General features: G+C 38.6%; 1 protein-coding gene and 1 long non-coding RNA gene across 2 annotated transcripts in view; both read right to left on the reverse strand.

Annotated features, from left to right (window-relative positions):
• LOC135215438 (uncharacterized) overlaps positions 1–15000 on the reverse strand; it is a 166365-nt gene that overhangs the window by 77541 nt on the left and 73824 nt on the right. The gene's annotated exons all lie outside the window — the stretch shown is intronic.
• LOC135215436 (uncharacterized) lies at positions 5846–9600 on the reverse strand. The gene is made up of 2 exons (XR_010314682.1): positions 8099–9600; positions 5846–6468 (listed from the first exon to the last, which is right to left on the reverse strand). It is a non-coding gene; the product is annotated as an uncharacterized LOC135215436 (long non-coding RNA).

Genomic DNA, 15000 nt, shown 5'->3' on the forward strand with positions numbered 1-15000 from the left:
TATAATATATATATATATGAAAAAGAGAGAGAGAGAGAGAGAGAGAGAGAGAGAGAGAGAGAGAGAGAGAGAGAGAAGAGAAGCCAGGGTAAGTCATATTAAATACAACCTTGACCTAGTTCTTCTCTACAATGTAATAGGCTAACGAGCAGTAAATATCAAGAAAGGCTATTGTTATGCATACCCGAGTTCAGACGCTGAGATTAATAAAAGTTGTACTTAACAACTTCTACACTCTCCTGTTTCGCAAAGCGTTTGAGTATCAGCCCCATCACGTAATAAGAAGCCCCCTTTCTTCTTCTTTTTTTTTTTTTTACCAGGGCAACTGAGACAAGCAGACGAATATTATTTCTGTTCGACTTTGAAAAAGGTTCTCATGTTAGCAACAGTACCGAAAAGCATTCTGTTTATCCGCTTATCTCAACTCACTTCTATTCTTAAGTGGCTTTTATTGAATTTAATATAGAATTTAGGACAAAGTCCAAGCACTGGGACCTATGGGGTCATTCAGCACTGAAATGGAAACCGACAGTAATAGGCTTGAAAGGTGTAACAAGAGGAAAACCTCAAAGCAGCTGCACCATGAATCACTTGTTAGAAAAGGGTAGAAAGAAAGATGGAAGATAAAGAATAGGAAAGGAGGTACAGTAAAAGCAACGAAAGGGAGTGCAGGTAGTGGCCGAAGGAACGCTGCAGAGAACCTTAAAGTAATGCCTACAGTGCACCGTATGAAGTGCACTGACGGCACTATCCCCCTACGGAGCCAATGGCTTTTATTGATCACCTCTTAATTGTGCTCTATTTCTTTGTTCTACTGACCTTTCATCGCGACTCTTTGTTTATTGAGTTTTTTTCCTCTGATAGTGGTTTTACTATCATAAAATTTAAAAGCTTTCCTTTCCATTTACTTGTACTTATGACAGTCACTTTTCCTTTCACTTTAGGACACTGAATTACTTTTCTATTCATCTATGCACACTGAAAACATTTCATCTTCACCTAGGCAAACTAAAAATAATTTTCAATTAACCTACGCAAACTTAAAACATATTTCATATTCACCTACGCAAACTAAAAATAATTTTTTATTAACCTAAGCATACTTAAAACATTTCATATTCACTACGCAAACTAAAAATAATTTTCTATTAACCGTAAAATAATCTTCCACTGCCCAACGATTACTAAAAATATTTTCCATATTCTTACACATTAAATATTCCCATTCACCTACGCATACTAGTCAAACTTCCGTTTACTTACAAGCATAGAAATCAAATTTTTATTCACTTACACAGACAAAATGCCCTTTCAGGAGCCTATATGCCCACTATGGTCAATTTCCCATTTCACCTTCACATATTCAAGTCATCGTCTAAAGCCAAGTTTTGTACCCGAGTGTCTACTTTGTTTAAACACTTGAAGGAATCCCTTTGTTATTCATTCGTGCACAGACCAGCTTACTTTTCATTCACATTTGTTTGTTTGTTTGTATGGTGTTTTTACGTTGCGTGGAACCAGTGGTTATTCAGCAACGGGACCAACGGCTTTACGTGACATCCGAACCACGTCGAGAGTGAACTTCTATCACCAGAAATACATATCTCTCACACCTCAATGGAATCCCCGAGAATCGAACTCGCGGCCATCGAGCGGCAGGCCAAGACCATACCGACCACGCGATTGAGGCGTTATTTTTTGCGAAGAATCGGCCTTTTGCTGGCACTTCAAAAAGTTTCGTGTCATCTACCCAAGTACGGGACTAGGAGGGTCAAGTAAGAGAGAGAGAGAGAGAGAGAGAGAGAGAGAGTAAAATTAATTTCAATTCAACATCATAATTGGAAATGATAAGAGCACAAACACTTGAACCAAAGGAGCTACGTTCTATCCCAGTAAATTCGGTGGCCCACCTGAGGTCACCTCAGGTAGGCCACTCCCAGGTAGCTCACGGGGACTTCCAGGCAACCTTTTTTTTTTTCCCTACTACACATAAAGAGCAAGCCGTATCATTCCCAAAAAATAAGCTGGTTTCGCGAATTAATCAACAAATTTGTTATAAGTAAAAATTTATATATTGATGTATTTATTTCTTACATGTGTTAAGGCTTTGAGAATATTGCTCAGCTGTCATTAGTGGGTCAAGGTACGTTATGCCGGAAGCCAGGTGTGTCTTGGAGTATTAAAAAAAAATAAATAAAAAATAAATAAAAATAAAAAAAAGTGTGGGGGGGGGGAAGCAGGAACCATATTTTGCGTCATCCTTGAGAGGCAATAGATTGTGATTGATCTGGACATTACAAACCTCAGCGTATTAGGAAATTAACTTCCTGCCAAGATCATGAAAAAGTACTGATTTTAAGACAGGCAAAAGACCTCATAAATGATGTTTTAAAACCTAGAGTAGTAAAGATTAATTGCTACTGGATATATTTGATCATATATAGGATCTGGACATCGGTGTACGGTAGAAAACTATCAGGATAACATTAGATACTTTTGTACGTTACTGAAACGTTATAATATATACGAAAGCACTTCCAAAACAGGCAATAACATATTAACATGACTTGCAATTCTTGATGCAGAGATCTTAATGATCTGGAGTTGTAAGTAAGGCCTACAATTACTATCCATTTCGGAGCCAACAACCTCTATCTAACATTCAGTTAAATTAGAGTCTTAATGAAAAGTTTATTTCAGTAAGAGACATCTACATCGGAGCTCATATCAAAACATTGGTAGGAACCGCCCGTAAAGTTCCCAAGATACGATAAAAACCTGTACGATGGCTGGATCTAGAACAATGACGGGCAGGACTCGAATCGAGTTTCATGATTCGATGGGTTTACCCGTTGCCTGGCCGGTGATTGCAAATTCAGGTGTTTAACACAAGAACTCGTATACAACACGTGTGTGTTCGTCAAGATACGAATAATTCATCGTTTTCTCTTACTCTCTCTCTCTGTCCATGCGTCTCACGCACATTATACTCTCTCTCTCTCTCTCTCTCTCTCTCTCTCTCTCTCTATCTCTATATATATATATATATATATATATATATATATATATAAAATATATATATATATTATATATATATATGTGTGTGTGTGTGTGTGTGTGTGTGTGTGTGTGTGTGCGTGTTTATATATATACTATAATATACATATTCATTATATGCGTATACATACTATACATATATAAATTATATACGTATATATATATATATATATATATATATATATATATATATATATATATATATATATCGTATTTTGATTAACACTCAGTAATACACACACAGGCTGTAAACGATTCTTGTGTAAACACTTGAATCTGCAATCACCGACCAAATTATGAAAACCGATCAGGATATAACATTCAAGTCTAGCCAGTCATTTTTCTTGATTTGCATTTCTATCCAGTCAGGTCGGACACCGTTAAAGTTATTCATCTTTCTATTGAGCCAGCAGAAGCATACAAAATTTGTAAGGCCATGTTCATACAGTTCATTAGCTAGGAAGGTCATCGGTATCGAAGCCGACTGAACTAATTTGTAAGGCGACAGTGACACCAATGCGCAAGTGTTATTTTTACGGTTTCAAAGGGACTTCATTAACTCTAAAACTAGACATTTCTCCCCTGCAAATGTCAAAAATAATTATGTTCGTCAAGTGTTGTCCTACTTATGCACGTGCCGACCACATACAGCTGTTTGACTTTTCTCAAGCACTTATTTCATGTTAATTTCTTTACTTATCTTTTCTACTTGTATAAGCTCTCTCTCTCTCTCTCTCTCTCTCTCTCTCTCTCACTCTCTCTGGGGGTATTCTATTCTGGAGACGCCTGTTTTCGTGTATTGTTAAGATTAAGTCATGATAACATTAAAGTACATGAACCGTATAAGAAAACATAAATAACGTAATATTCTCCCGTGGATCACTTGATGATTGTTTGTCACAAACAAACACAAATGATAGCATTTTGTATGTGTCATGAGCAAGGTTAAACAAACTGAAAAACGCTGAATTCTGGGGAAAATTGTTAATGAGAATGCTACCTTTTTTTGAAGGAAATACTTGATCAATTTAGAAAACCCCAAAAATGATTCAAGTTTTTACAAAGAACTACATTAAAATAACAGCAATACTGACACTGCGGCTTATAGAGCAACTGAACAACTGATGCATTAGAGAATAAGTAAAATTCGATGCTTTGTGTAGGCGTATTATGACCCTGTGGTAGAGGGGGGGTGGGGTGTAAGAATACTACCACCATTGGTCCTGCGTGTCGTAAGAGGCTACTAAAAGGATAGCTGATGCCTTGCAGTCGTACTTTTTAGTAAAAGGCTAGGACCGCCGCCAATAACTGTGGAAACTGCTTCCTTGAGGTTGTACTTTTTAGTAAAAGGCCAGGTCTACCACCAATACTTGTGGAAACTGCTGCCTTGCAGTTTTACTTTCTAGTAAAAGGCTATACCCACCGCCAATAACTGTGGAAACGGCTGTCTTGCAGTCTTTTTAGTAAAAGGCTAGGCCCACCGCCAATAACTGTGGAAACTGCCGCCTTGCAGTCTTACTTTTTAGTAAAAGGCTAGGCCCACCGTCAATAACTGTGGAAACTGCTGCCTTGCAGTCTTACTTTTTAGTCAAAGGCTATACCCACGCCAATAACTGTGGAAACTGCTGCGTTGCAGTTTTACTTTTTAGTCAAAGGCTATACCCACCGCCAATAATTGTGGAAACTGCTGCTTTGCAGTCTTACTTTATAGTCCAAGTCTATACCCACCACCAATAATTGTGGAAATTGCTGCCTTTCAGTATTTTTAGTGAAAGGCTAGGCCCACCGCCAATAATTGTGTTTGATGACAGTATGGGCATGCGGTCGTAAAAACCCCCTTCACCAAACAATAAACCACGCCTGATGATGCCTTGGATAGAAGGCAGTGGACAACGAACATCAGACAACCGACCCTTTAATGTAGGGATAACGGTGGGAAAGTAGCATAGTAGTTCGTATTGGCGTATTAAGGAGGCAATAAAGATCAAGGAGCCCAAGATAAAAGAGAAATAAACGTGGTTTTACATTTGATGCACATCACTGCCCTTTTACGCAACTTGTATGAAGGTATGTTTATTCATCTGATTTCCTTAACCTGATCATGTAGGGCGTCACTGGAAGGGCATTTGCCCGAGAACCTGATCACACATTCCTTTCATGAACGATTAATGAAGATTTTTTTTATGAAGAGAGCGGTGAATTCAGTTAGGCATAATTGTTTAGAGATGGAGATTTTTACCCGAGTAAGTTTTTATGAAAGGAGAGAGAGAGAGAGAGAGAGAGAGAGAGAGAGAGAGAGAGAGAGAGCAGGTTACTCGGGTAATTCTTACTTTTTTTCTTTTTTTTTTAGATAGAGTTGTTGACTTGAGTAATTCTTTTTTTTTATTCTACTTCTTTTGTGTGAGAGAGAGAGAGAGAGAGAGAGAGAGAGAGAGAGAGAGAGAGAGAAAATTACTCGATTAATTCTGTTTTTTTTAGAGAGTTGTTGACTTGCGAAATTTTTTTTCTGAAAGAGAGAGAGAGAGAGAGAGAGAGAGAGAGAGAGAGAGAGAGAGAGAGAGAGAGAGTTCAATCAGATTAGCCGAGGTAGGCCTATGACGTCAATAAACCCCTGGTAAAGTGAAAGTTTAACCCTGACCGTCTACTCTAGGCCAACCTGACAAGAAAAGGCCGCCATAACTTTTTTCATTGCCATCATTTCAATAAGAAAAAAAAAAAAACTTAAAGGTTCAGGGGGGCTATAATTCAGGAACTAATGTAATACAGTTCAGGAAATTAAAAATACAAATTTTCACTGTTATCAGACAATTTATTTGTCTTGCATTCTCTCATTATCAGCACAAGCTGAAATATATAGCACTGCTGCTCGTACATGACGCTTGATCAGCATCCAAGTAACAAGTACTACTAACTTCTCTCACCACTTTTGGTTACTAAGGTAACGATTCACCACTTTGTAACTCTACTGTTCTATCAAGCAGCATCCAACTGCCAAGGACGCAAAAACCACAACAGCGAGATATTTCCTGCTTTCGACTTCAACACCAGCAGAGAAAACGTAAAAGCTTCGATCACGAGCATTATTAACAACAATGCGAAGCAATCTAATGTCTCGTTCTCAGGATCTGAAGTCACACTTCTGATGAACTGGTGCCGTTGATGTCCTCAAGATTTCCTCCTACGCAGAAGGGGGCAGCTCCACTAGCTTGGCTTGAGATGTGCCCCCTTCAAGCTGGGGAGGACCAAGAGGTCTTCTCGTGACCTTACAAGGCACAGAGCAAGGTTCCTTGTCGGCATTGGGCTGCCTGTTTTCTTTTCTTGGAAAAAGAACAAGGCATCCTCCTTCGGACGGAATTGTCAGCGTCAATCCTTGCTTTCTCAGACCACGTCTGGGGGAATTTCAAGTCCGACCTGGAAAGAATAGAAAGGAAAATTAGAGAAAATGACATACAAACGTACAAAGCAATAAAGGAATTAACGTGTCAAAAGTGCCAGGTGATTTTGTTCTCAAGTGTAAATAAAGACATAAGTTCGTCTTGTAAACAAACCTCCGTCCCGCGACTGTGTTCGTCGACATATATTTATAAACTGCGTGCGTCGCTGGCGCCAGAAGCATAGTTTACATTTACCGACGCATTCCAAGGTCTTACTGTTTATAAAACGTGTAAGATGACATACACTTAAGACGTTAGAGGGAGGGAAAAAATGATGGTCTGGCGCAGAACCTTGTAAAACGCTACAGTTAAAGATATCAGGGCCGCCACAGAGCTGGAAAATTCAATGCGCAATTACTTCCACCTTTACTATCCAGCAGATCTGGAAATATGTGCCTGGTTGATGTGGGAGTGGCCGACAAGAAGTTGAGCGTAACCGAATGGTAAAGTTTTGCCGAGAATCATTTCATGTATGTGGATTCATTGCCTTGATTTCGCTGTCTTTATCGAATGTGCTTATACAGAGGTTATTCTTAACTTTGACGGTGTATACGGGATGCACGTATGAATACATACAGGCATATATGTGTGCATATATATATATATATATATATATATATTATATATATATAATAGATATATTTAATTATATAAGAAATCTATATGTTTATTAGATGCAAACACATCTAGTCTTGTAGTTTTAATTTGGAGAAATACACGTCATTAAATAAAATCAATGTAACCGGCAACGTCGCTGAATAACAAGACATATCTGTCCCATTCTACTTACGGAATTATTTATAAATAAATAAGTAATAACATATAAAGTTTAATGAGGGCGTCCCCGTTATTGTGAAACTCTTGGCGGGATTAAATTGCTACGCGAAATTAAATGTCTGGGAAGATACTTCCGATGGTGAACGCGGATGAAACGAAGAGATGCAGCGGAATTTATAATATAACCTTGACACTTGGAAACGACGCAAAGAGCAACAAGGCGGAGGAGGACTACTGTCACGTCCCCAGTCGCCTCCACTTCATTACGACTCGATTGTTCCCCGCCGGAACCCTCTCATTATCGTACTTCACTATTCAATTTTGGCCGAGTCAATTTCCAAAGTAATCATATGATGAACAATAATCTTGAAAAACACCTCAATATTGAACTCGCTTCGCTAATCTGGATGGTATCAACACGAAACGTTAATTACTATTATAAAAAATGAAGAGCGAATGACAAGAAAAATTAACTCGATTTAACACTTGATTTACTTCGGGATCTCATTCACGAATAAGTTTTAGTAGTTTTCATTGAAATGTTAGAGTAAAAACAATCTCTAAATCTCGAATACACTTAGATCATGTAACTAGACATACTATTAAAGTAATTCAATATATGACCCACATGTGCAATTGCATGTCCTTAAGAAAAATGAAAATAAATACTATTCAAGTAATTAAATATATGACCTACATGTTCAATTGCATGTCCTTAAGAAAAATAAAAAATAAACTACTATTAAAGTAATTAAATATATGACCCACGTGCAATTAAATGTCCTTAAGAAAAATTAAAAAAAATAAAAACTTCACACGTTAAAGCTCACCTCTTTCTCGAGCGAGTCCTCCTTGGACTTATTCCTCTTCGCAATGAAGTGCTTGATCAAAATCAAAACCATAAACACGAGGAGTACCAGAAGTGCCACTGCCATCACCCCACTTTCCAGAGGCTGTCCGGAGTACACGAGCACACCCACCAGGGCCGTTGGCAAAACCAACAACCCCACGAAAAGGATTATATCGCAAACGTCCACCATGATGCCGGAGACGAAGTATACTACAGCGAAGCACAGACGACGGGGAACTTTGTGTTTGCCGAGGAGAAACGCTGGCGCGTGTTTGTCTGTTGACGTCTGGGCGGAGAGTGATGCCACCTTCGACTGGGATGGGGCCTTTATACCGGTCACCGGAAAGTAGCCAAGGCGATCCACGAGGCGATGCGTAGGTTAGCTTATAGCGTCGCAACGGTTATCGTTTATTCCTAGTTTATTTGTGATTCAAGCCATTGCTCGTATAACACTGCCGCACGCATGCTGATGAAAATAATCATTTAAATACTTGTTTTGTTAATGGACTTACAAGGATAACATTAAAACTAAACGTACGTGCAATGGAGGAATAAGTGAGCAAAAACATTCCATAATGTTACATGTTTGGTTGGGCATGGCAGCTTGGGTTCAGCGCTGAGCGAAGAGTTTCATAATGTAGTGGATGTGATGGTGCACGGAGGGGGAGGAGCAGCTGGGAGTCAAACGGTTACCTGGAAGATTCAGTTTTCTTCGAAGGTCAAACATTTTACGCAGCAATCGCTCTGTTTTGAAAGTGTTTTTGCTTCTCAGCCATTCCAAGCAAATTACGTCAAAGAGATGATAGAGCTGTACATGCCTATACCAATGAAAACACCTTTTTTTTCCAATTTTATTTTAAAGAAAAAGTACATCTATAGCAACCGGAGCCTGGCAGACACGCAGCTGAAAAAAAAAGATCGTTCCGAGATTGGCGTTCCAAACAGAACTGACGAGGTGCGGTTATAGCTTTTAACCCGCGTGATTCACTACAGTAATTTCCCATTGTTTATGGTTTCTCCGTCTTTGTTGTTATTCCTGCTACCGTTAGCACTTTTGCCATTTATTCAGGTTCCATCTGGATTAACATCTGCATAACATGGTGTGGCTTTAGGAGAGAGAGAGAGAGAGGAGCATTTTGAGGCGGGACAATGCCCGGTATTTAAATTCGTAGACGGTACCGACGTTTAACACCAGTCTGAATAGGGATGTCATTCTCGAAAACTTACTGTGATGAAATCGGTATAGGAAAGATAGGAAGACGATGCATAGAATACATTACAACAGGAACAAATGTCGATGATTTCATACTTACACAAACCGATATGGCATCGATTCAGGTATCCCTGCCTTTAGCAATATTATGATGACATAATCCCCGACAACATTACTTCAGATGATGCAACGCAATACGAATTCTATTAGGTGCGACGCAACAGAAAATTCTATTGATTCACTCAATCAGTATGCAACGCCGCCAGTCTCTTTCAACTTCTTTGAAGAAGGTTGAATTTACAAGGGCAGCATTCAAACGAGTAACAAAACGCACGCACGCACATGTCTTCTCGGGATCTGGGATGAGTCAAACAAAGTTTGAAAACACGGGACGTTAAGGTCGTCTTCTGTTTGCTTTTCTCTTTTCCTAAGGCGACTTTCTGAGAGCGAAGAAATGTCTAGGAACGGAAACAAATTATGGCAATGGGGTCAGCTCTCCCTCTCTCTCTCTCTCTCTCTCTCTCTCTCTCTCTCTCTCTCACGGATCACCCAGATGAGCGTAGAAGGGAAACTCCCGCGTGCCTCTGTCGGCCTAACCACCGACCTGGGTACCTGGTTAGTAGTCAACTACTGTGATTCTCCGCTAGAAAATGGACAATTCATACGACATGGACGAAGTGGGCGACTAATATTCTGCTACAAAATGTTGTAATGAAAACCTCACTGCATATTCAAGGCTTTATTCAGCTAAGTGCCTGACACAAAGGATTACATTAGTCAACAAAGTGATGTACATACATTGGTGATGTCAAAAGTAAAGTAAATACTACAAAAAAAATAAACAATAATTCTCCAACGACAAATAGCGTATACACGAGAGTTATTAACATAATAATTACCCATTTACCACATTGTATATAAACGTGAAGGACTCTTCTTGATAATCCTTATTATTAGCGGGACGAAACCATTCGTAGGATATATTAATGATAAACGATAATAACCGAGACGGTACTTATAACTTCAACATATTGCTTATGAACGTTTGAGTTCAAAGTATGAAAGAGAAATGCGCTCAGCTTAGTCACATTTCGAGAAAAGAATACTTTCACTGCATTACGACAAATTTCTATAGGAAGAATCTTTCTCAAAGTGAGAATATGACAGTGTGGTATTTAATTCACATGATTTGTTAAAATAATTCGTCATACATTTCAATATTACCTCTCAATAAACCTGAATAAATAGTGTCTCATTCACATTATGAACGAAAACACAGCAACTCACAACAGTCAACACATTAAATTTGTTTTGAAAGTCCTTCATGACGTCTGCCGTTAACAGAGCTGTGCGTCAAGGAGCCTAGAGTGAATGCAGAGGTGGATTTATATGTATGAATCATCATTCGGAGACAAATACAAGAGGCCCTCCACACTAGCAATTTCTCTGCGAGACCTCCTAATCTATAATTTACTGAAGAACAACGAACGTGTTTATAATCCAATGACGCATTCATTATAAAGAACACACACAAGCAAACAAACACAAGAGGAGAAAGTCGTGTGTAAATGTGAGATAGTGAAAGGTTATCGGGGTAAATAGAGCAATTAAATGTCAATAAGAATCGTGGAAGAATGAGAGCAGCTAATTCCTGTAGGTATCTGGGAGTAAATAAAACGAATAATAATACTGAGATGAGAGAGGAGGAGAGTCAAAAGTAATCCCAAAGAGGATAATATGAGAGCGTAAGGTATTGAGAAGAGACTTAAATCTATAGAAACCGAGTATGGAATGTATGAAGGGGCTGCTTAGCCAACTCTTCATTAGGGAAGTGAAGTGTGAACGCTGAGTGCAAATCTAATAAAAATAAGAAGAAAAAAAAGCTGAGAGGGTTGTTTGAGTACTTGGATGGGTGACCACCAAGGAATGGTTGAAGCACAGGCACATTAGGCATTTAAAATTCCTGGGGGGTAAGGCATGGAAGTTGAAACCCCATCTCAAAAAACCTAAAAAAAATTCATATGTATATCCAAATATATATATATATATATATATATATATATATATATATATATATATATGTGTGTGTGTGTGGTGTGTGTGTGTGTATATATATATATATATATATATATATATATATATATATATATATATATACATATATATTCAAGTACAGAGAAACCTGCACGAACGCGCTAGCGAATTTTTGACTCATATTAAAAAGACAGATTCTCTTAAAGCTTAATGTGTATACTTTGATGTTGAGCCAAGGACTGGGTTGCCGTTTTAGATTAGATTCAGCTGACTTTACGCCAGCACGGGCTCTTACTACGGACTGGGACGATTGCGGCCATTCAGCGCTTACAACCGTAGAGGGAGTTGGAGGGATTGGACGACACAGGCAAGAAAATAAATGCGATGAAGTTTAACGATCTAAATGCGGAACTATGTTAGACAGCCAGACTGAGGAAAAGAAGCGGGGATGGGGGTATAGTAAAAGGCTAAAATCTGGGTGCATCTAGGGTCCGAAGGAACGCTGCAATGCCTACAGTGCACCAAGAAAGATGAGCTGACGCGCTACTCCCCACTCCCCCCACTCACCTTCCGAGGTATAAAAAAATCAAATAAAATGCCGCTCTACCTGCTTTTCTTCCTTTGCACCTCATCTGTTGCGACACAAAATTCCAAGATAGCTGGAGAAACAGATATTGTATTCCTAAATTCCCACCGATACCATAATCCCGAATTCCCACCTGTGAACCAACACAGAATGTTTTGAAATCATGTAGCGAAGGTTTCCCCACGAAGCTTCGCCGGAAATATGGCACATGTGATCGGAAATGGCTTCAGCTTCTTTCCTTTGTGGGTTTTCTTGACTTGTCAGGGAATACTATAACTGATTTGATGTATTTTTTATTAATATATATTTTTGGCATTACGCCAAGCACTGGGGCAACTAAGGCCATTCAGCGCTGAAACGGAAATTGACAGTAAAAAGGTTTGAAAGGCGTAACAGGAGGAAAACCTCAAAGTAGTTGCACTATGAAGCAATTGTTACGAGAGGGTCGTCAGTAAGATGGAAGAAAGAGAATATGAACGGAGGGACAGTAAAAGGAATGAAAGGGTTTGCAGATAGGGCCGAAGGGACGTTGAAAAGAACCTTAAGTAATGCCTACAGTGCACCGAATGAGGTCCACTGACGGCACTATCCCCCTACAGAAAACCGCTCAATATTCATTCAATCTCGGAAAAACGTTAAAAATTCAATTAAAAATTTGCAAAGGAATAAATGGATGATCAATTGGATATATAAAAGGAGGCAGAAGACAAAATAACTGAAAGGAATTATAGCCCAGCTATTAGCTATATAAAAAAAATTAACACATTCCAATTACAATTTAGCAAAAGATCAATATATCCCTGTCACATACTTAGAAAAGATTATCATATTCCAGTTACATCTTCATGAAAGATGAACATATTCCAGTCACATCTTAATAAAACCCGAATATATTCCAGTTACATCTTCAATAAGATGAACGTATTCCAGCCACATCTTGATAAAAGATGAACATATTCCAGTCATATCATAACAGATGAACATATTCCAGTTCCATCTTCAATAAAGATGAAGATATTCCAGTCACATCTTAAAAGATGAACACATTCCAGTTACATCTTCATAAAAGATGAACAATCACATCTTAAAAGATTAATATATTCCAGTTGCATCTTCAATAAAGATGAACATATTCCAGTCACATCTTAATAAAAGATGAACACATTCCAGTCACATCTTAATAAAAGATGAACATATTCCAGTCATATCTCAATAAAAGATGAACATATTCTAGCTGCATCCTCAATAAAGATGAACATATTCCAGTTTCATATTTTAATAAAAGATGAACATATTCCAGTCGTACCTTAATAAAAGATTTACATATTCCAGTCATATCTAAATAAAATATGAACATATTCCAGTCATATCTTAATAAAAAATGAACATATTCCAGTTGCATCTTCAATAAAAAGATGAACATATTCCAGTCATATCTTAATATAAGATGAACATATTCCAGTTAGATCTTCAATAAAAGATGAACATATTCCAGTCATATCTTAATAAAAGACGAAGATATTCCAGTCATATCTTAATAAAAGACGAAGATATTTCAGATTACATCTTTAAAAAAATGAACATATTCCAGTCATATCTTAATAACATGAAAATATTCCAGTCACAGCTTCAAAGATGAACACACTCCAGTCACAACTTAATAACAATGGAACATATACTCGTCTCATGAAAATCAACATTCCTGCAGCACTAAATCATAACCTTTGTTTTGCCTGAAGCTTAATGTAAGACGCAACATAACCAAGATTGAATGAACGCAACCCAGTTCAAATTACCGTACATAACACCGGGGACAAATCAACCCCTCGAGTGACAACCAACCTTCCAGCAAAACCTCAAATCAGACGAGTCCTCATTCGCTACTTCTTGAAAACGTCTGTTATTCAGAGAAACTGAAAACTGGTCTAGCAACTGGCCCACGAGGCGTCTGCCTGGCATGGCAGACAAGTTTGTGACGCAAATCGACCGACCACCAGTCTCGGATCTGGATGCGGTAACTGGCTCGCCCAGAATTGAAAGCAAAAAAAATTCTTGTTTTTGTTATCATCATGATGAGTGGATTCAATCTTAACTTCGCATTACTTTCCACGGACAGAGAGAGAGAGAGAGAGAGAGAGAGAGAGATACACGTTTGTTTATTAAACATAACTGGTTAAAGAAAAATAAAATGAGAGGATACCATACATTAATACACCACACTAAACAGTTTCTTTAGAGGTACAAGAATTTCCCCATTTGGCCCTTTAATGTACGAATTCTTATCGTATTTAAAGTATTAGTTTAATATATAGGAAAGCTGTGTTTCCCAGGAACAAGGGAAACATTGCGTCGCGGCAGGGGGGTGGGGGGAGGGGTGTTAAACGTAGGACCCACTTGGATGTGGACACAGCGTTGAAGCGTATTTACCAAATGAATCTGACTTAACCAAAAGCATTATCCCGAGATGTTAGTTCCTCGTTGGACGAGTGGTTTTCGCGCTCGGCTACCAATCAGGTGTTCCGCAGTTCGATTCTCGCGCCGGCCAACGTATAATCAGAGGAATGTATTTCTGGTGATAGAAATTCATTTCTCGATATAATGTGATTCGGATCCCACAATAAGCTGTAGGTCCCGTTGCTAGGTGACCAAATGGTTCCTAGCTACGCAAAAATATCTAATCCTTCGGGCCAGCCCTAGGAGAGCTGTTAATCAGCCCAGTGGTCTAGTAAAACCAAGATATACTTAACTTTTCCCCGAGATATAACCGAGTACTGGGGTCTTTCCCTGGAAAAAAGCTGGACGCCATATCTTAAAAACTCACCATAGAATTTTCTTGAAAAATAATCTGATTGCGTTTCCCCACACCCAAATTACTACCATACTAACCTGCTAACCCAACAACCTAACCTAACCTAAACTAACCTGGCGAAAAATAGCCCGGGACTGGTGCAATACTAGAATGCATGCCAGGAATTTGCTACCTGGAACGGAGGCTTGGCCAGGAAACCCTGGTCTTTGGAGTTAAGGGCATTAGCAATTTGGACGCGAA

This window comes from Macrobrachium nipponense, chromosome 5 (assembly GCF_015104395.2).
Source record: "Macrobrachium nipponense isolate FS-2020 chromosome 5, ASM1510439v2, whole genome shotgun sequence".
In the NCBI taxonomy this organism is placed as follows: Eukaryota; Metazoa; Arthropoda; class Malacostraca; order Decapoda; family Palaemonidae; genus Macrobrachium; species Macrobrachium nipponense.